At 38.3% G+C, this 20,899-nt stretch overlaps 1 protein-coding gene across 2 annotated transcripts in view; it reads right to left on the reverse strand.

Moving 5' to 3' along the window:
- Nucleotides 1–20,899, reverse strand: part of LOC137250524 (allatostatin-A receptor-like) — a 239,612-nt gene that overhangs the window by 74,770 nt on the left and 143,943 nt on the right. The gene's annotated exons all lie outside the window — the stretch shown is intronic.

Genomic DNA, 20,899 nt, shown 5'->3' on the forward strand with positions numbered 1-20,899 from the left:
CAGCAATTGTAGTTGGGAATTTCAAATTATTGGTGGCCTCAACTCTGTCTGGTAACGGCTTGATACCTCTGGCGCTAATATTATGGCCTAAAAATTTCACTTCATGTTGGCCGAAAACGGACTTCGCCACGTTTATTACAAGACCATAGTCTTGCAGACGTTGAAATAGTAGTTTAAGGTGCTCAAGGTGTGTTTCTTCATTTTCTGATGCGACGAGCAGATCGTCCACGTAGGGAAAAACGAATTGTAGGTCTCGTGTCGCCTCGTCAATAAAACGCTGGAACGTCTGGGCGGCATTTCGAAGACCAAACGTCATGTATGGAAATTCGAATAAGCCGAATGGGGTGATAATAGCTGTTTTCTCTACATCGTCATCGGCGACCGGTATCTGGTTAAATGCACGGACCAGATCTAATACGGAAAATACTGTTTTCCCGTGTAGTGTCGCTGTAAAGTCGTCTAGCAGCCTGACTGGGTAGTTATCAGGGATTGTACGCGCATTAAGTGAGCGATAATCGCCGCAGGGTCGCCAGTCACCAGTTTTCTTGGGGACTAAATGCAATGGTGACGCCCATGGGCTGCTTGAAGGTCGAGCTATACCGAGTTGCACCATTTTTCGAAATTCGTCTTGCGCTATTTTTAATTTGTTTGGTGCTAAACGTCGCGCCTTACAAGTCACAGGAGGACCGGGTGTTGTTTTTATATGGTGCATCGTAGAATGCTTCTTTGAGGAAGAGACACCTTCTGGCCGTACGATATTCGGGTAACTTTGAAGCAACTTATGGTATTTCGTGTTGCCCTCGGAAATGATTTTAATGCATTCAACACTTGTGCGTATAGAGTTAACGCTCGCGTGCAAGCCAGTGGCTCCGTCGCATAGTTTTTTGCTTTTGAGGTCGATTAACAAATTAAAATAACTTAAAAAATCGGCACCAATGATGGGTCGCGTGACGTCGGCAATAACAAACCTCCAAGTGAATTCGCGACGCAAGCCTAAGTTTAGAGAGATTGTAATACATCCATAAGTCTCTATTAGTGAACCATTCGCTGCATATAGTTGGTATCCTACTGATTCAGGCTTGAATTTCAACTGCTTATATGGGAAAACTGATAGATCTGAACCGGAATCCACGAGATATGGTGTATTTGTGGTCAAATCTGTGACGAACAGGCGGTTAGAAGAGGCTAAGGAGTCGCAATCCGCCACTAGTGACTCCCGCTCTCTTTTCCCACGAACTTGCAGCCTTTTGAACACTTGTACGCATCTTTGCCAAATTTTCGGTGAAAATAGCAAATACCATCCTTTATTGTACCACGAGATTTGGACCTATTGTATGATTTGTTGCTTCGGCCGCGCGATTTGGATCGGCCTCGCTTACGCAGTTCACCGCTGAGTTGATCGAAACGTTTGGTAAGAGCACTTATTTGCTTCTCGAGCTCTTGCGTCTGCATCGCATTTGTGGATGACGTAATGGCCTCCGTATGTGTTACCTGAAACATTTCGTGCAACTTGTCAGCGGTTTTAGCTAATGATTCCAGTTGTGTCCCTTGGGGAGAAATGGCGAGAAACTCTTGAGTTTTCTTAGGCAAGTTTGCCAGCCATCTTGTTTTCAGAACAGCTTCGTCAACTTTGGGTGCAAGGGCTTTAAGATGGCGTAGAAATTGGGATGGCGATCGGTCGCCGATAGCCTCTCCGTCTAGCAATTGACGCAATTTTGCTTCCTCAGATTTTGAGAAGCACTGTATTAGCGTAGTTTTAAGCTCGGTATATGGGTTCGTTTGTGGTGGGCTGATGATGAGAGTTTCAACTTCTTGCGCGTATTCGGTGTCTATAAACGAGACGGCATGATGGAACTTATCTTTTTCTTTCACAATTGCGTGTATTGCGAATTGAGCCTCAAGTTGTGCAAACCACAAACTCACTCGCTTCGGGTTAAATGTTGGTGCTTTAAGAGCATTGATTATCAAAGGCTTGACGTCTTCGTCTTCTTTAGTCATAATGAAGTTATATTACCAACACGAAACAAGAAAAAAAAAATATATGTGTGTATGGTGTGACTTCAACTATAATGTTGTTAGTGTTTGCATATGGATTTACCGCTGGAGAATTCGACCGCTTTCTAATGCAGAAAAATTTTTGTCAGGCGATATTTTACCTAACGGTGGTCACAAAAGAATAAAATTAAATTGTACCGTTCTAGCACTTTATAATAATTTTGTGATTTTGGTAAATCTTTATCCGGCACTTAAAATAAGTGCTTACGTTGCTACTATTCAATTTCGTTGAAAGGAATGTATGTTTGTGTAAACAATAATTTTATGCGCTTCCCATTTGGGAAAAACTGTTTTTTGTATTTTTTGTTAGTCGCACTTTCAACGAATAAAAGTCTAATTTTACTTTATTTAAGCGTGTAAGTCGCGGGTCACCAATGTAGCGTTTATAAATAAATTATTCCGTTAAAGCAATTTGGTTTTCTTAGGTATAATATTTATTAATATATATTAATTTATATATTTACTATTATAACATTTAACTGCACCCGTCGCGAGATAATATCATACTACTCAAAATAGTATGTACCTAAAGACGAGTTAGCTTATTGATATTTCTATTATGTTCGTTGTTCTCGCAAACCACTATGCGCAACAACAAAATGCATGATAGGTTGAGAGTTAATTATAAATATGTATTTACATTTACTTCACTAACTATAAGGTGAATATGGGAATTAGTGGGAATGTAATTGCCACACATATACCCAGTAGATATTGCGGGAAAGGCGGCCGCGGCAAGGTTCAATATCAACTAAGTAATATTTCGATAGTAACTAAAACTTAAAAAAAGACAATTTGGGGTTTTATGTTTGGTGTTTAAGAAAAACGCTGCTAATACTTGGAGAATCTTCAACTATAATACTTCGTTTCCACCGAACCCATCGTCATCATCATTGATAGGCGCTTAGCCGCCTAGGTGATTTTGGCCGTTTCGTAACATGTCACGCCAGCTACCCCTGTTTCGCGAAAAATGACCCCAATTGGGAGCACAAAGGGAGGTCGTCTTCCCCCTCCTACCCTTCCCAATCCAGCGCGGGTCTCCTCCTTCCTCTGCTTCAAAACTGCGGTGTCGACTGAAGTATTTTCTTGACCGGAGCGCCATCGTCCATTCGCATAATATGACCAAGACAGCGAAAACTTTGGGTTTTTATTCACTGTACTATCGTCAAAACTGCTTAAAGCTCAAACAGATCGTCTCTCTATCTCCTTCCCCGTATTTTGAAGAAGAGAAGCCATCTCATATTTCTCGACACCGTTTATGATTCTGAGCCATACTCAGACTTCGGTCTGGATACTGTAACAGGTTAAACACTTACATGCACAGAATAAGTCTGGCATGCAATGTGTCCCCACATTACACCAACCGTCTTTTCAATGGTAAAGTGGAACCTACGCCTCTAACACCAATCTCCCCATGGTCCCCTATTGAAACTGCCAGTTTTCTTGGACTCCCATTAAAGGATTTTGATGAAAATTATATCAGTGGTCGTGCCCATTAAATGTGGCACTGCTAACAACAACCAATTCTTTGGTAGACAGTTCTAAAGTATATTCAATTTGGCTTGTTGCCAACTAGTTAAAATGCGGGTAGTTGTTGTTATCAACTGCCAAGAATTCAAGTTGTTGCGCTTTTGTTTTATTTTGAAAATGAGTTTAATTTTAAAGCCATCTGAAGAAATGTGTACGTGGTGCAGCTGGGTTGTAAAGACGTTTACCATAAAACGGAGAGATATCTTAGACAACGCATAACAAAATAAAAAAAATAATTTTTTTTGACAAAGCGGAAATGACAATAGCTATGAGCAAACCGTGACATTCTTAAGCTGGCAATTTCTTTCACTTTAAAACAATTGCAATTGTGCACAAGTAAGGAAGTCTAAGTTCGGGTGAAACCGAACATTATATACCCAGCTGTGCACTTGAAATGCTGTTGTTGTTTGTTTTGTGTGCTTATTAGTGTTACAAGGCTGCGCAATAATACATATTAGAGCTTGCGATTTCTTCTCGAATTCGAATTCTCGAGAGATTTTTGTGTCTCTAAGTACGCGTAAATCTCGCGAGCTTCTCGACATTCTCACTTTATCGCTGTATGGAAAGTATTTATACACTTGTTTTTTTTTTACTTGTGTCTTTTTTGTTGATTATATTGCTTCAATGACATTTAATTTAAAACATATTTATTATCATATATGTAATACTCCTCTATTGCTACAATAAGCTAGGTACATTCCCCAACATCAGAGTCCGATATATTGCTGTTTACATGTTTTATACTCAGTTGAGCAGAGCTCACAGAGTATATTAAGTTTGATTGGATAACGGTTGGTTGTACATATATAACGGAATCAAGATAGATATAGACTTCCATATATCAAAATAATCAGGATCGAAAAAAATTTGATTGAGCCATGTCCGTCCGTCCGTCCGTCCGTTAACACGATAACTTGAGTAAATTTTGAGGTATCTTGATGAAATTTGGTACGTAGGTTCCTGAGCACTCGTCTCAGATCGCTATTTAAAATGAACGATATCGGACTATAACCACGCCCACTTTTTCGATATCGAAAAAGTGCGATAATTCATTACAAAAGTCAGATAAAGCGACGAAACTTGGTAGATGAGTTGAACTTTTAACGCAGAATATAAACTTAGTAAAATTTTGGATAATGGGAGTGGCACCGCCCACTTTTAAAAGAAGGTAATTTAAAAATTTTGCAAACTGTAATTTGGCAGTCGTTGAAGATATCATGATGAAATTTGGCAGGAACGTTACTCCTATTACTATATATACGCTTCATAAAAATTAGCAAAATCGGAGAAGGACCACTTTTAAAAAAAAAATTTTTTTAAAGTAAAATTTTAACAAAAAATTTAATATCTTTACAGTATATAAGTAAATTATGTCAACATTCAACTCCAGTAATGATATGGTGCAACAAAATACAAAAATAAAATAAAATTTCAAAATGGGCGTGGCTCCGCCCTTTTTCATTTAATTTGTCTAGGATACTTTTAACGCCATAAGTCGAACAAAAATTAACCAATCCTTTTGAAATTGGTAGGGGAATAGATTTTATGACGTTAACTCTTTTCTGTGAAAATGGGCGAAATCGGTTGATGCCACGCCCAGTTTTTATACACAGTCATCCGTCTGTCCTTCCGCATGGCCGTTAACACGATAAATTGAGCAAAAATCGACATATCTTTAATGAACTTAGTTCACGTGCTTACTTGAAATCACTTTATCTTGGTATGAAAAATGAACGAAAAATGCCATAATTCTATACCAAATACGAAAAAAGGGATGAAACATGGTAAGTTAATTGGATTGTTTTATTGACGCGAAATATAACTTTAGAAAAAGCTGTTAAAATGGTTGTGACACCTACCATATTAAGTCGAAGAAAATGAAAAAGTTCTGCAGGGCGAAATAAAAAACCCTTAAAATCCTGGGAGGTATTACATATACAAATAAATTAGCGGTATCCAACAGATGATGTTCTGGGTCACCCTGGTCCACATTTTGTTCGATATCTGGAAAACGCCTTCACATATCCAACTACCACCACTCCCCTTTAAAACTCTCATTAATACCTTTAATTTGATACACATATCGTACAAACTCATTCTAAAGTCACCCCTGGTCCACCTTTATGGCGATATCTCGAAAAGGCGTCCACCTATAGAATTAAGCCAGACGCCCTTTTAAAATACTCATTAACACCTTTCATTTGATACCCATATCGTACAAACATATTCTAAAGTCACCCCTGGTCCACCTTTATAGCGATATCTCGAAAAGGCGAACACCTATAGAACGAAGGCCCACTCCCTTTTAAAAATACTCATTAACACCTTTCATTTGATACCCATATCGTACTAACAAAGTCTAGAGTCACCCCTGGTCCACCTTTATTGCGATACCTCGAAAAGGCGTCCACCTATAGAACTAAGGCCCACTCCCTTTTAAAATACTCATTAACACCATTCGTTTGATGCCCATGTTATACAAATAAATTCTAGGGTCACCCCTGGACCACCTTTGTGGCGATATCTCGAAACGGCGTCCACCTATGGTACTAAGGATTACTCCCTTTTAAAATACCCATTAACACCTTTAATTTGATACCCATATCGTACAAACGCATTCTAGAGTCACCCCTGGTCCACCTTTATGGCGATATTTCGAAACGGCATCCACCTATAGAACTAAGGCCCGCTCCCTTTTAAAATACTTATTAACACCATTCGTTTGATGCCCCTATTGAACAAATAAATTCTAGAGTCACCCCTGGTCCACCTTTGTGGCGATATCTCGAAACGGCATCCACCTATGGAGCTACGGATTACTCCTTTTTAAAATACTCATTAACACCTTTAATTTGATACCCATATCGTACAAACGCATTCTAGAGTCAACCTTGATCCACCTTTATGGCTATATCCCTAAATGGCGTCCACCTATAGAACTATGGCCCACTCCCTCATAAAATACTCTTTAATGCCTTTCATTTGATACACATGTCATACAAGCACATTCCAGGCTACCTCGGTTCATTTTCCTATATGGTTATTTTCCCTTATGTTGTCACCATATCTCTCAACTGAGTATGTAATGTTCGGTTACACCCGAACTTAACCTTCCTTACTTGTTGTTTTTGTATTCAATAATCGATTGCATGTACCTAGATTTAAGTTTTTTATTGTCGCACTTATGCTGCTACAATCACAAAAATTTTATAGGCTTCAGTATTCAAAACACATTGCGAGCATTTTCTATTAGCAATATAAGAGTATTACATATATGTTTATTATACATATAATTTTGTTCGCAATATTTTAATTTTCAACGAGACATCAAGAACACGGCTTCCCGAGACAATCTCGAATTATTCGTAAGGCTCGCGAGATTCTCGAATTACTCGTAATACTCGCGATCTTCTCGACTTTCAATTCAGTCGCTGCATTGGCAATATTCTATACATTTCGAGGGGTTTTTTTACTTGTGGTTTTGCGAACATTTTGGCTTGTGCTCCAGAAGAAATTGTAAGGTCTATATAAAACAGTCAATGAATCGATATTTGTAAAATTGATTTCATCACAAGTGGGCGGTGCCACGCCCATTTAAATTTTTTTTTTTTAATTTTTATCAATCGTCTGAATATTAGTCGACACGTCCAATTTCAACATTCTAGGTGTATTCTTTACTAAATAGTCAGGTTTTTTGTGTTTTCCAAAATCTTATATATATAAAAAGTGGGCGTGGTTGTCATCCGATTTCGCACATTTTCAACACCAATCTATTCTGGATCCAGATAAACTCGTGTACCAAATTTGGTGAATATATCTCAATATTTACTCAAGTTATCGTGTTAACGGACAGAGGGACGGACATGGCTCATTCAAATTTTTTTTCGATACTGATGATTTTGATATATGGAAGCCTATATCTATCTCGATTCCTTTATACCTGTACAACCAACCGTTATCCAATCAAAGTTATAATATCCTGTGTACAATTACAGCTGGGTATAAAAATGATTTAGTAGCAAAACAATACAAACAAAGTTTCGACAACTGACAATGTTAAAGCGAAGCGCGTGTGCATAAAATACACATATAAGAACATATACACAAACATATTAGAATATAGAATTGTAATATTTACGCATAGTTGTTCCAAGATCAAGATTTAAACTTAATGGTGGCGTAAAATTTGATAGTATCAAGAAGAAGGAAAATATTGTAAAGATTTATTATGTGTGATGTTTCATCCTTTGGAAAGCATTACAAATAAACGCTTCAATGCAAACAAATTGCAAGGATTCTAAAACCACAATTGAACACTCTTGTTGATATAAATATATACTATTATTGATATAAGTTGATGTTGGCGAGTGCGTGTAGTAGCATTAGCTGACAACATAAAAACACTGAAAAAAAAAATCACCTTATTTATTAAACATAAACTGATGTGATAACTGTGATTGGGTGCAAGTAAGTTATTGAGAAAGTTTCATCTATACGAGTACGAGTGCATTGTAAGCAATGTGCAAAGCGAAAACACTTTTGAAGCTGTTCAAATAGAAAATCTTATTATTCCTTATAAATTTATGATAAGTAGTAAGTAAAAAGTGAGTACTACCGCCGCACAGTGAGTACTACCGCCGAACAGCGGCGGAAAATTAAAGAATCGCTTCTCAGACGGACGAACAACAATGACACGGAGGAAGCAAGGCAGTTAGCCGCAAGGTATAAAGAAAAATGCAAGCAAATTAAGAAGTCTGCTAGAAAAGACAAGAGGGAATGGGCTGACACATTAGCAAGTCGAGCTGAAACGGCAGCCAGATTAAATAATATGAGGGAACTCTATGAGATTAGTAGGGAACTCACCGGAAAATACAGGAGTGGTCAAAAACCAGTAAAAGACTTAAACGGAAATCTTATTACTGAAAGCGAACAACAAATGAGTGTATGGGTGGAACACTTCAAGAAAGTATTAAATAATCCTGTAGGTGAAGCGACCTTAAATTCCAACACTATTGCTGCAAACTACAACAGCCAACCCCACTTCAATGGGGTAAACAGCGCGCCCCCTACGAAAAATGAAATAATTTCAGCAATCAAGTCCTTAAAAAAGGGCAAGGCCCCAGGAACTGATGACATATATGCTGAATACCTCATAGCAGATCCAGATACCGCAGCTGAAACCTTACTTCCAATCTTCCGTCAGGTATGGGAAGAAGAATCCTACCCTCGTCAGTGGAATGAAGGCATACTTGTAAAAGTCGCAAAAAAGGGAGATACCTCTGATTGTAACAACTACAGAGGTATCACCTTACTCTCGATTCCTAGCAAAGTGTTCTCCACGATCTTACTGTCCCGAATTGAAGAGGCGGTGTATCGAACTCTAAGAGTAAATCAGTTTGGCTTTAGACAAAACCGATCCTGTGTTGATCTAATAAATACCGTCCGAATCATTGTTGAACAATGCTGTGAATACAGAACATCAGCTTATTTACTTTTTATCGACTTTAAAAAGGCTTTTGATAGTCTCGACAGGAAATATATTTGGGAAATACTACGAAAACGAGGGATGCCCAATAAAATAATCAACATTATAAAGGCAATGTATGCCGAATTTAAGTGCCGGGTCAGTCACGATGGGCGCCTCTCAGAACCCTTCGAAATTAAAAGCGGGGTGCGACAGGGATGCATACTCTCCCCGCTCTTGTTTATCTTGGCATTAGACGAGATTATGAGGAACGCAGAAAATGGTGGACACGGTGTACAGTGGACGCCTTTCACTCAGCTAGGGGATTTAGAATATGCAGACGATGTCTGTCTGCTAAGCCACAGAAGTACTGACCTTCAACACAATTTAGAAGCTGTCAACACACATGCAAAGGAGGCCGGACTAAGCATCAATACAGCGAAAACCAAAGTCATAAGATGCGGCTATAGTATTTCATCAAGGCCATTGACGCTTACGGTTGACGAAAATGAAATCGAAGGTGTAGAGTCCGTTGTTTATCTTGGTAGTATTGTCTCAAATAAGAGCGGTGCAGATGAGGACGTTCAGTCTCGCATAAACAAAGCAAGAATGGTTTTTGGGCAACTGGCAAACGTGTGGAGGTCCAGCCAAATATCTTTAAAAACGAAGCTTCGACTGTTTAATTCGAATGTTAAATCAGTACTGTTTTATGCTTGCGAGACGTGGAAAAGCTCAACTTCAATTCAGAAACGTCTACAAGTTTTTATTAATAAATGTCTGCGCCGAATCCTGAAAATTCGATGGCCGGAAAGAATTTCAAATGACGACTTATGGTCTAGAACAAATCAACCTAAGGCTACCACAGAAATAACCAAGCGTAAATGGTCGTGGATTGGTCACACTCTCAGAAGACCTCCAGTAAATATAGCCAGACAAGCATTGCGATGGAATCCACAAGGAAGCCGACGACCTGGTGCACCTGCGAAAACTTGGCGCAGAACTGTGGATAAAGAACTCGAAGACGCAGGATATACGTGGAATGACATCACAAGAACTGCACCTAACAGAATAAGATTTAAGTCGGTGGTCGAGGCTCTATGCTCCAATAGGAGTTGAGGAGGATGATGATGATGATGACTACCGCCGCAGAAAATTGTTTTTCAAAATATTTTTTGAAATACCAGATATTTTTATACTCAGTTGAGCAGAGCTCACAGAGTATATTAACTTTGATTTGATAACGGTTGGTTGTACAAGTATAAAGGAATCAAGATATATATAGACTTCCATATATCAAAATCATCAGGATCGAAAAAAAAATTTGATTGAGTCATGTCCGTCCGTCCGCCCGTCAACACGACAACTTGAGTAAATTTTGAGGTAACTTCATGAAGTTTGGTACGTAGGTTCCTGAGCACTTATCTCAGATCGCTATTTAAAATGAACGATATCGGACTATAACCACGCCCACTATTTCGATATCGAAAATTTCGAAAAACCGAAAAAGTGCGATAATTCAGTACCAAAGACGGACAAAGCGATGAAACATGGTAGGTGAAGGGTAATTTAAAAGTTTTGCAAGCTGTAATTTGGCAGCCGTTGAAGATATCATGATGAAATTTGACAGAAACGTACTCCTATTACTATATGTGTGCTTAATAAAAATTTTCAAAATCGGAGAACGACCACGCCCACTTTGAAAAAAAAAATTTCTTTAAGTCAAATTTTAACAAAAAATTTAATATCTTTACAGTATATAAGTAAATTATGTCAACATTCAACTCCAGTATTGATATGGTGCAACAAAATACAAAAATAAAAGAAAATTTCAAAATGGACGTGGCCCAGCTTTTTTCATTTAATTTGTCTGGGATACTTTTAATGCCATAAGTCGAACAAAAATTTACCAATCCTTGTGAAATTTGGTAGGGGATTAGATTCTAGGACGATAACTTATTTCTGTGAAAAAGGTCGAAATCGGTTAAAGCCACGCCCAGTTTTTATACATAGTCGACCTTCTGTCCTTCCGCTTGGCCGTTAACACCACAACTTGAGCAAAAATTGATATATCTTCACTAAACTCAGTTCACGTACTTATATGATCTCACTTTGTATTGGTGTAAAAAATGGCCGAAATCCGACTATGACCACGCCCACTTTTTCGATATTGAAAATTTCGAAAAATGAAAAAAATGCCTGTTTAAGCGACTTAAACTATGAACATTTTTCGTTCGTTTGTTTCAGTAGCCATTGAGTGTGCTTGTAATTCTCAACTGGTTAGTGAAATATTCTAAAGACATAGTTTGAGAACTAAGCCCCGCGCGCTTTTAAAATACTCATTAACACCTTTCAGTTGATACCCATATCGTACAAACATATTCTAGAGTCACCCCTGGTCCACCTTTATGGCGATATCTCGAAAAGGAGACCACCTATAGAACTAAGGCCCACTCCTTTTAAAACGACTCATTAACACCTTTCATTTGATACCCATATTGTACAAACGCACCCTAGAATCACGCCTGGTCCACCTTTATGGCGATATCTCGAAAAGGTGACCACCTATAGAACTAAAGCCCACACCTTTTAAAACGACTCACTAACACCTTTCATTTGATACCCATATTGTACAAACGCACCCTAGAATCACCTCTGGTCCACCTTTATGGCGATATCTCGAAAAGGCGTCCACGTATAGAACTAAGGCCCAATCTCTTTTAAAATACTCATTAACCCCTTTCATTTGATACTCATATCGTACAAACAAATTCTAGGGTCATCCCTGGTCCATCTTTATGGCCATATCTCGAAAAGGCGTCCACCCGCGCCCCGCGCTTTTAAAATACTCATTAACACCTTTCATTTAATACCCATATCTTACAAACAAATTCTAGAGTCAGCCCTGGTCCATCTTTATGGCGATATCCCTAAATGGCGTCCACCTATAGAACTATGGCCCACTCCCTCATAAAATATTCTTTAATACCTTCCATTTGATACATATGTCATACAAACACATTCCAGGGTTACCCCGGTTCATTTTCCTACATGGTTATTTTCCCTTATGTTGTCACCATAGCTCTCAACTGAGTATGTTCGGTTACACCCGAACTTAACCTTCCTTACTTGTTTTTTTTTTTTGTTAAACTGTTTATGCTATGAAACTTATGACTGTTTCACGTTTAATCACATCTGCATCTGGTAAGCTTAGCAAATTCGGTAACATAATTTTCATAACGCAATAGGTAAATTAGCCCGACAGTATTACACAAAGCAAACAAAATTAATTAATTTAAAATCTTTTATGGGAGATGTTCTTACAAACAGGGTTCGAAAAAACTTCTTATCGATAAATTCAATAGTTACTAAATTCATCAAAATTAGTAAATTTATTTCTATTCCATCAATTGTGAGCTTAAAAAATTTTATACTCTTTTCTGAAATCTCGTCAAAATTTTTATCACTTTTATAGCATCAAAATTTTCAAATTTTTCCTAAAAAAAATGCATATCGTTAGAACGTATTTTATCACAGTAGTTTTTTTAAATTGATAAAAAAATAAATAAATGTGAGGCGCGATAACCTCCGAAGAGATTAAGGCCGACCTTCTCTTCCAATTTGCGTCGTGCTCCTTTAAATTTTTCCTACAAATTACCGGGATTGGGCCTGCTTGTTTTATGCCGACTCCGAAGGGCATCTGTAAAGTAGATGAGTTTTCACTGAGAAACTTTTCATGGCGGAAATACACTGGGAGTGCTTGCCAAACACTGCCAAGGAGCGACCCCGCTTAGAAAAAATTTCTTCTAATTGAAAAAACTTGATTCTAAAATGTTTGATGTTGCTTTGCCCAGGGCGTGAATCCAGGATTTTTGCTACCATCACATCATCAATTTTCTAAAAGTTAAGTAAATAAGTTAGTAAGCTAAAGTAGGCATATTATTATACTCAGTTGAGCAGAGCTCACAGAGTATATTAACTTTGATTGGATAACGGTTGGTTGTACAGGTATAAAGGAATCGAGATAGATATAGACTTCTATATATCAAAATCATCAGGATCGAAAACAAAATTTGATTGAGCCATGTCCGTCCGTCCGTCCGTTCGTCTGTCCGTTAACACGATAACTTGAGTAAATTTTGCGGTATCTTGATGAAATTTGGTATGTAGGTTCCTGAGCACTCAGCTTGCTATTTAAAATGAACGATATCGGACTATAACCACGCCCACTTTTTCGATATCGAAAATTTCGAAAAACCGAGAAGTGCAATAATTCTTTACCAAAGACGGATAAAGCGATGAAACTTGGTGGGTGAGTTGAACTTATGACGCAGAATAGAAAGTTAGTAAAATTTTGGACAATGGGCTTGGCACCGTTCTCTTTTAAAAGAATGTAATTTAAAAGTTTTGCAAGCTGTAATTTCGCAGTCGTTGGATATATCATGATGTAATTTAGCAGGAACGTTACTCCTATTACTATATGTATGCCTAATAAAAATTAGCAACATCAGAGAACGACCACGCCCACTTTAAAAAAAAAAAAAATGTTCAAGTCAAATTTAAAAAAAAAATTTAATATTTTTACAGTATATAAGTAAATTATGTCAACATTCAACTCCAGTAATGATATGGTGCAACAAAATACTAAAATAAAAGAAAATTTCAAAATGGGCGTGGCTCCGCCCTTTTTAATTTAATTTGTCTAGGATAACTATAATGCCATAAGGCGAACAAAAATTTACCAATCCTTGTGAAATTTGGTAAGGGCTTAGATTCTAGGACGATAAACTTATTTCTGTGAAAAAGAGCGAAATCGGTTGAAGCCACGCCCAGTTTTTGTACACAGTCGACCGTCCTTCCGCTCGGCCACTAACACGATAACTTGAGCAAAAATCGGTGCATCTTTACTAAACTCAGTTCACGTTCTTATCTGAACTCACTTTGTATTGGTATAAAAAATTGCCGGAATCCACCTATGACCACGCCCACTTTTTCGATATCAAAAATTACGAAAAATGAAAAAAATGCCTGTTTAAGCGACTTAAACTATGAACATTTTTCGTTCGTTTGTTTCAGTAGCCATTGAGTGTGCTTGTAATTCTCAACTGGTTAGTGAAATATTCTAAAGACATAGTTTGAGTTTTTTAATTAAAAGCGAGGTTCTTCGGATGGTGTGCTAATACATCAGAGCCCAGTGTTCGCCTCCATATCACACTTTGAAGGGGTTCTTCAAATAGAAGATGAGGTGGCTCATTAGAGCGAAACCTCAGAGTGCCCAACTCTCGCCCCAAATTAAATAAATAGAGGTTTTTCTTGTAGAAAATGGGGTGCCAATACCTCAGAGCCGTCCCGTGCTCGACTACATATCACATTTTAAAGGGTTCTTCAAATAGAGGATGAGGTGGCTCAGTAGAGCGAAGCCTCAGAGCCCCCCAGTGCTCGCCCCCACATTAAATAAATCAAAGGTGTACTGATGCTATGCATCCTCCCATGACTTAAACACACCAATAACACTAAAACCACCCAACTTAATAAACTGAATCCCTTAAAATAAACACAAATAAATAAATAGAGGTGTACTGATGCTATGCATCCTCCCATGACTTAAATACACCAATAACACTAAAACTACCCAACTCAATAAATGGAATACATTAAATCAAAAACCCCATAAACTCAATACAGTCCATTAATAATAATAATTTATAAATTAAAAAAAAGGAATGCTTGGTGGGAGTTGAACCCGCAACCCCGGGCGTTTGGTCGGGTACGTCAGCCACTGTGCCACGACTCATACGCTTACAAGCACATAAAATTACTCATTTATAACTCTTATTAAACTGCTCGCCCTCAATTGCCCAAAGCTTAGACAATGCCTTAATTCTACACCAAATACGAAAAAGGGATGAAACATGGTAATTGGATTGGTTTATTGACGTAAAATATAAATTTAGAAAAAAACTTTGTAAAATGGGTGTGACACCTACCATATTAAGTAGAAGAAAATGAAAAGCTCTGCAGGGTGAAATCAAAAGCCCTTGGAATATTGGCAGGAATACTGTTCGTGGTATTACATATATAAATAAATTAGCGGTATCCGACAGATGATGTTCTGGGTCACCCTGGTCCACATTTTGGTCGATATTTGGAAAACGCCTTCACATATACAACTACCACCACTCCCTTTTAAATCCCTCATTAAGACCTTTCATTTGATACCCATATCGCACAAACACATTCTAGATTCACCCCTGGTCCACCTTTATGGCGATATCTCGAAAAGGCGTCCACCTATAGAACTAGGCCCCACGCCCTTTTAAAATACTAATTAAAACCTTTCACTTGATACCCATATCGTACAAACAAATTCTAGAGTCAGCCCTGGTCCACCTTTATGTCGATATCCCTAAATGGAATCCACCTATAGAACTATGGCCCACTCCCTCATAAAATACTCTTTAATACCTTTCATTTGATACACGTGTCATAGAAACACATTCCAGGGTTACCCTTGGTTCATATTCCTACATGGTAATTTTCCCCTATGTTGTCACCATAGCTCTCAATTGAGTATGTAATGGTCGGTTACACCCGAAATTAGCCTCCCTTACTTGTTTTTATATACTATCTTCTTAAAATTTTTTTCTCAGATTTGAGTCAGTTTGAGATAGACCAATAGTATTTGGTATCTAGATCATAAAAATTGAGGTCTAGGTACTATGAAAAGTGGGCTGTGCGGGCTTCCCATCCCCTCAGACTATTTTCGGAACTTTTTGGGATCTCGTCTTGTCAGCATCGAATTCTTACTGAACTTCTTTTAAAACATGTTTTGAGATACTTTGGTGTAGAAATAACGAAAAGTACGGAAACGGTACCTTAAATAATCCCGAAATGATCCTAAAATTATACCGAATTGAATGATTTGGTATGTCTGCTTTTTATGGAAACACACGACAAGTCCATATTTTATTGTGTAAATCGATTTTACAGATATGTTTATAAGATTCGCCTTTATTCACTATTAACTTAATACACTTTTGATCGTCCATTCTTCTCGCCATTGATATGAATCAGCTTTTCTAGGCAGGTATTTTATGCAATATCTGTCAAATAACATACAAAAACTGCATCTGCCGGAAAATATGCATCTTTCTAGTTCGTATCCGGTTTGACAGTTGCTCCAAACTTGACACCACCGCAAACATACATATCTTTCTTTCCCATTATAGGATCTTAAGCCATTGTTGGGACAGATAGCTTGCCACTGACGATAACTCGACTATGAAGCTGAGTGGCTTAGGCGCTCGCACGCATGAATTGGGCTATATTTGAGTAGTACCTTCCCCCAATTTTTTCTGCACTACTGAGAACCTCGCAGTGGTGGCCGCCTAGCAGAAGAAAAAGCAGGAATTTATCCCCGTATCCTGCTATTTGAACCATACTGCGGGAGCACCACCACCAAAAGTGAATTCCTGTTACATCCAATGAACTAATTTGCAGACAGCCCACAGGGGAAGTGTCCCTGATATGTTGGTCCAACATCCAGCACTTTTCTTGATATTACATATAGCTTTGAACGTGATATATCAATTTAGGATTTCATGGTTCTTGTTAGGCCACCCATCTCCGTCGATGCGTATATCAGCTACATCAACCCCTTAAAGAGGGTAGGGAAAAAGGAACCTCTATAAATCCTATGTCAAAGAAATAGACAAAATTCCATAAAGATGTAAAAACTTGGACAACTCAAAGAGGTAATATGTGGAGGAACTGTAGAAGTCCAATGATTTCCTAATGAAGACGCTTATGACTGCGTATATCAGAGCGCCCTATAAGCAAACTCAGAGGAAAAGCAAAGGCACCGCGGTGAAACAGGGAGCTTAGCTTTCTTAGAAGAGGTGATCGAGGAAACGTTTAAGCTGAAAAAGGCTGAGGAAAACGAAGAGTGCCGGGATGAGAATAGGGATGTGCTGAGAATCTACAAGCGTGAAATTTTCAGGGCGAAGTGATTCTAATGAAATAATATCTGTCCAGACATTGAGTGTTCCATCATAAGAGCGCGGTTGAAAAAAGTCATAGCAAGAGTTCAGGGACTAGTTAAGAGAATGGAGAATGGTCATGTAATAGTGAGGAGTCCCTTGAGGTGCTTTTGGATACATATTGTTACGAATATTAGTAACGCTAAATACCCCTTAAGCTAAGCGATGCTCAGCAGTGACTTGTATGCACATCAATAGATCAATCATTATGTCTACACATATGTACGTACACGCAACGGAGAAGAGACGCACAAATACATGCAGATATCTTATCTGAGATGCTCCCAGAAGTATGCAATTATAATTGTGGAAGTGTCGCTCACAAATACACGCGCATATGAGAAGCTATACACGTGCATCTGTAGTTATAATTTTATAGCAGTAACTAAGTAAATGCTGGAAGCCCCTAGAAGATGCAACGAGGAAATCACAAAGTATAAAAGGCAGCAACAGTAGAGGCGCGACAATTAGTTTGATTTAAGCAAGCTATTGGTTGTAAAGTATCAGTGTTATTGTGAAGTACTTTAATAAAGGCCATTTTGCATTATTAAATATTGGAGTTATTTATTCAACAGTTTAGCGATACGAACGTTAGCAGAAGTTTGCAAATAAGAGGAATTGCAGTAAATTCGTTACAATACTTTCCATCGTAATATGATTCAGGAGTACCAGCTGACAGCATTTACAATTCGATGAAGGGGCGGGTAGTGCCGGGCTTGGTGTCCGGTACGAAAGACTACAAGCCCAATAGCTTAAAACCATTTCAGCTCAAATCTTTCTCAGATTCTGAAAGATGTGTACATAAAGTGGCAAAGAGTATAGCGTTAACAACTGCAATGAAGTTCAGTGCCTCGGCGCAGCTCAAGCGCAGACCAAACGGTCATAGTAGTAAAGTGTGATCAATTAAAGGACGAAAAGAGTACCTAATTCCGCATCTGCGCATCAAAGGAGCTGTTAGAGACACAATGGACGTGGGTGGTTTGCGCAAGTTGCCTAAAAGGTGGACGAGGCGTAACACGTCTACACCTACGGTATTGGAAACAGCAGCGTGTGCGGTATGCTGTGATAATCCGCAACTAAACATATACTACAAGCTGCCAGATCACTCTAGCTATCTTCAGGCGGAAATGGTAATCGCAACCAAAGCAGTATAAACACTGGAGGAAAAAACTTAAACTGCAGCCAACCAACAATTAAGGCAATAATCTCGCATAGCACAACGTCTAAAATTATATCAAATATCTGGAAAGTATTGGGACAGGGATTTTAAATTAGTACCAGGGCCAAAAAGCCTGCATCCCTCGAAGCTTGCTTCGTAGACGTCCCAATTAGACATCCTCAACCTCAGACTTTCAAAGTTACTCCTATGATTAAAAAGACAGAACTGGTCAGTTATAGCGAATGTAGGAAGTGTGGGTTGGAGAAGGAAACGATCGAGCACGTTTTGTGATCGTGACTTGCGCTTTCCAGGCAAAGACTCCAGCCATTAGGAGTGATACAACTGTCAGATCTAGAAGCAGTAAGTGGTATAGGTCCCCGAAAGTTAAAAAGCAGAGTTATTTTACAATTTAGGTCCTGGTTTTTGATAGAAGTTTTCAGCTTGCTCATTAAACAAACTTCTGGTGATGCTACGGACTCATTCAGTCTATGTGAGTTCTTCATGGACCAGCTTGTTTAACCTAACCTAACTTGAGAAAAAAGAATTAAGGAAGGCTAAGTTCGGGTGTAACCGAACATTACATACTCAGTTAAGAGCTATGGTGACAACATAAGGGAAAATAACCATGTAGGAAAATGAACCGAGGGTAACCCTGGAATGTGTTTTTATAACATGTGTGTCAAATTAAAGGTATTAAAGAGTATTTTATGACGGAGTGGGCCATAGTTCTATAGGTGGACGCCATTTAGGGATATCGCCATAAAGGTCGACCAGGGCTTACTCTAGAATTTGTTTGTACGATATGGGTATCGAATGAAAGATTGTAATGAGTATTTTAAAAGGGCGTGGGTCCTAGTTCTATAGGTGGACGCCTTTTCCAGATATCGCCATAAAGGTGGACCAGGGGTGACCCTAGAATTTGTTTGTACGATATGGGTATCAAATGAAAGGGGTTAATGAGTATTTTAAAAGGGAGTGTGCCTTAGTTCTATAGGTGGACGCCTTTTCGAGATATCGCCATAAGGATGGACCAGGATGACTCTAGAATGCGTTTGTACAATATGGGTATCAAGCCAAAGGTGTTAATGAGTATTTTAAAAGGGCGTGGGGCTTATTTCTATAGGTGGACGCCTTTTCCAGATATCGCCATGAAGGTGGACCAGGGGTAACTCTATACTTTGTTTGTACGATATGGGCGCCAAATGAAAGATGCTAATGAGTAATTTTAAAAGGCGGTGGGCCTTAGTTCTATAGGTGTACGCCTTTTCGAGATATCGCCATAAAGGTGGACCAGGGGTGACTCTAGAATGTGTTTGTGCGATATGGGTATCAAATGAAAGGTCTTAATGAGGGTTTTAAAAGGGAGTGGTGGTAGTTGTATATGTGAAGGCGTTTTCCAAATATCGACCAAAATGTGGACCAGGGTGACCCAGAATATCATCTGTAGGACACCGCTAATTTATTTATATATGTAATACCACGAACAGTATTCCTGCCAAGATTTCAAGGGCTGTTTTATTTTGCCCTGCAGAACTTTTCATTTTCTTCTACTTAATATGGTACGTGTCACACCCATTTTACAAAGTTTTTTTCTAAATTTATATTTTACGTCAATAAACCAATCCAATTACCATGTTTCATCCCTTGTTTCGTATTTGGTATAGAATTATGGCATTTTTTTAATTTTTCGTAATTTTTGATATCGAAAAAGTGGCCGTGGTAATAGTCGGATTTCGGCCATTTTTTATACCAATACAAAGTGAGTTCAGATAAGTACGTGAACTGAGTTTAGTGAAGATACATCGATTTTTGCTCAAGTTATCGTGTTAAAGGCCGAGCGGAAGGACAGACGGTCGGCTGTGTATAAAAACTGGGCGTGGCTTCAACCGATTTCGCTCTTTTCAACAGAAATAAGTTATCGTCCTAGAATCTAAGCCTTTACCAAATTTCACAAGGATTGGTAAATTTTTGTTCGACTTATGGCAATAAAATTATCCTAGACAAATTAAATCAAAAAGGGCGGAGCCACGCCCATTTTGAAATTTTCTTTTATTTTTGTATTTTGTTGCACCATATAATTACTGGAGTTAAATCTTGACATAATTTACTTATATACTGTAAAAATATTCAATTTTTTTTTTAAATTTGACTTGAAAAATTTTTTTTTTTTTAAAGTGGGCGTGGTCGTTCTTTGATGTTGCTAATTTTTATTAGGCATACATATAGTAATAGGAGTAACGTTCCTGCTAAATTACATCATGATATATCCAACGACTGCGAAATTACAGCTTGCAAAACTTTTAAATTACATTCTTTAAAAGTGGGCGGTGCCACGCCCATTGTCCAAAATTTTACTAACTTTCTATTCTGCGTCATAAGTTCAACTCACCCACCAAGTTTCATCGCTTTATCCGTCTTTGGTAATGAATTATCGCACTTTTTCGGTTTTTCGAAATTTTCGATATCGAAAAAGTGGGCGTGGTTATAGTCCGATATCGTTCATTTTAAATAGCGATCTGAGATGAGTGCTCAGGAACCTACATACCAAATTTCATCAAGATACTTCAAAATTTACTCAAGTTATCGTGTTAACGGACAGACGGACGGACATGGCAAATTTTCTTTCGATCCTGATGATTTTGATATATGGAAGTC

This window comes from Eurosta solidaginis, chromosome 4, assembly GCF_040869045.1.
Source record: "Eurosta solidaginis isolate ZX-2024a chromosome 4, ASM4086904v1, whole genome shotgun sequence".
Taxonomy (NCBI): Eukaryota; Metazoa; Arthropoda; class Insecta; order Diptera; family Tephritidae; genus Eurosta; species Eurosta solidaginis.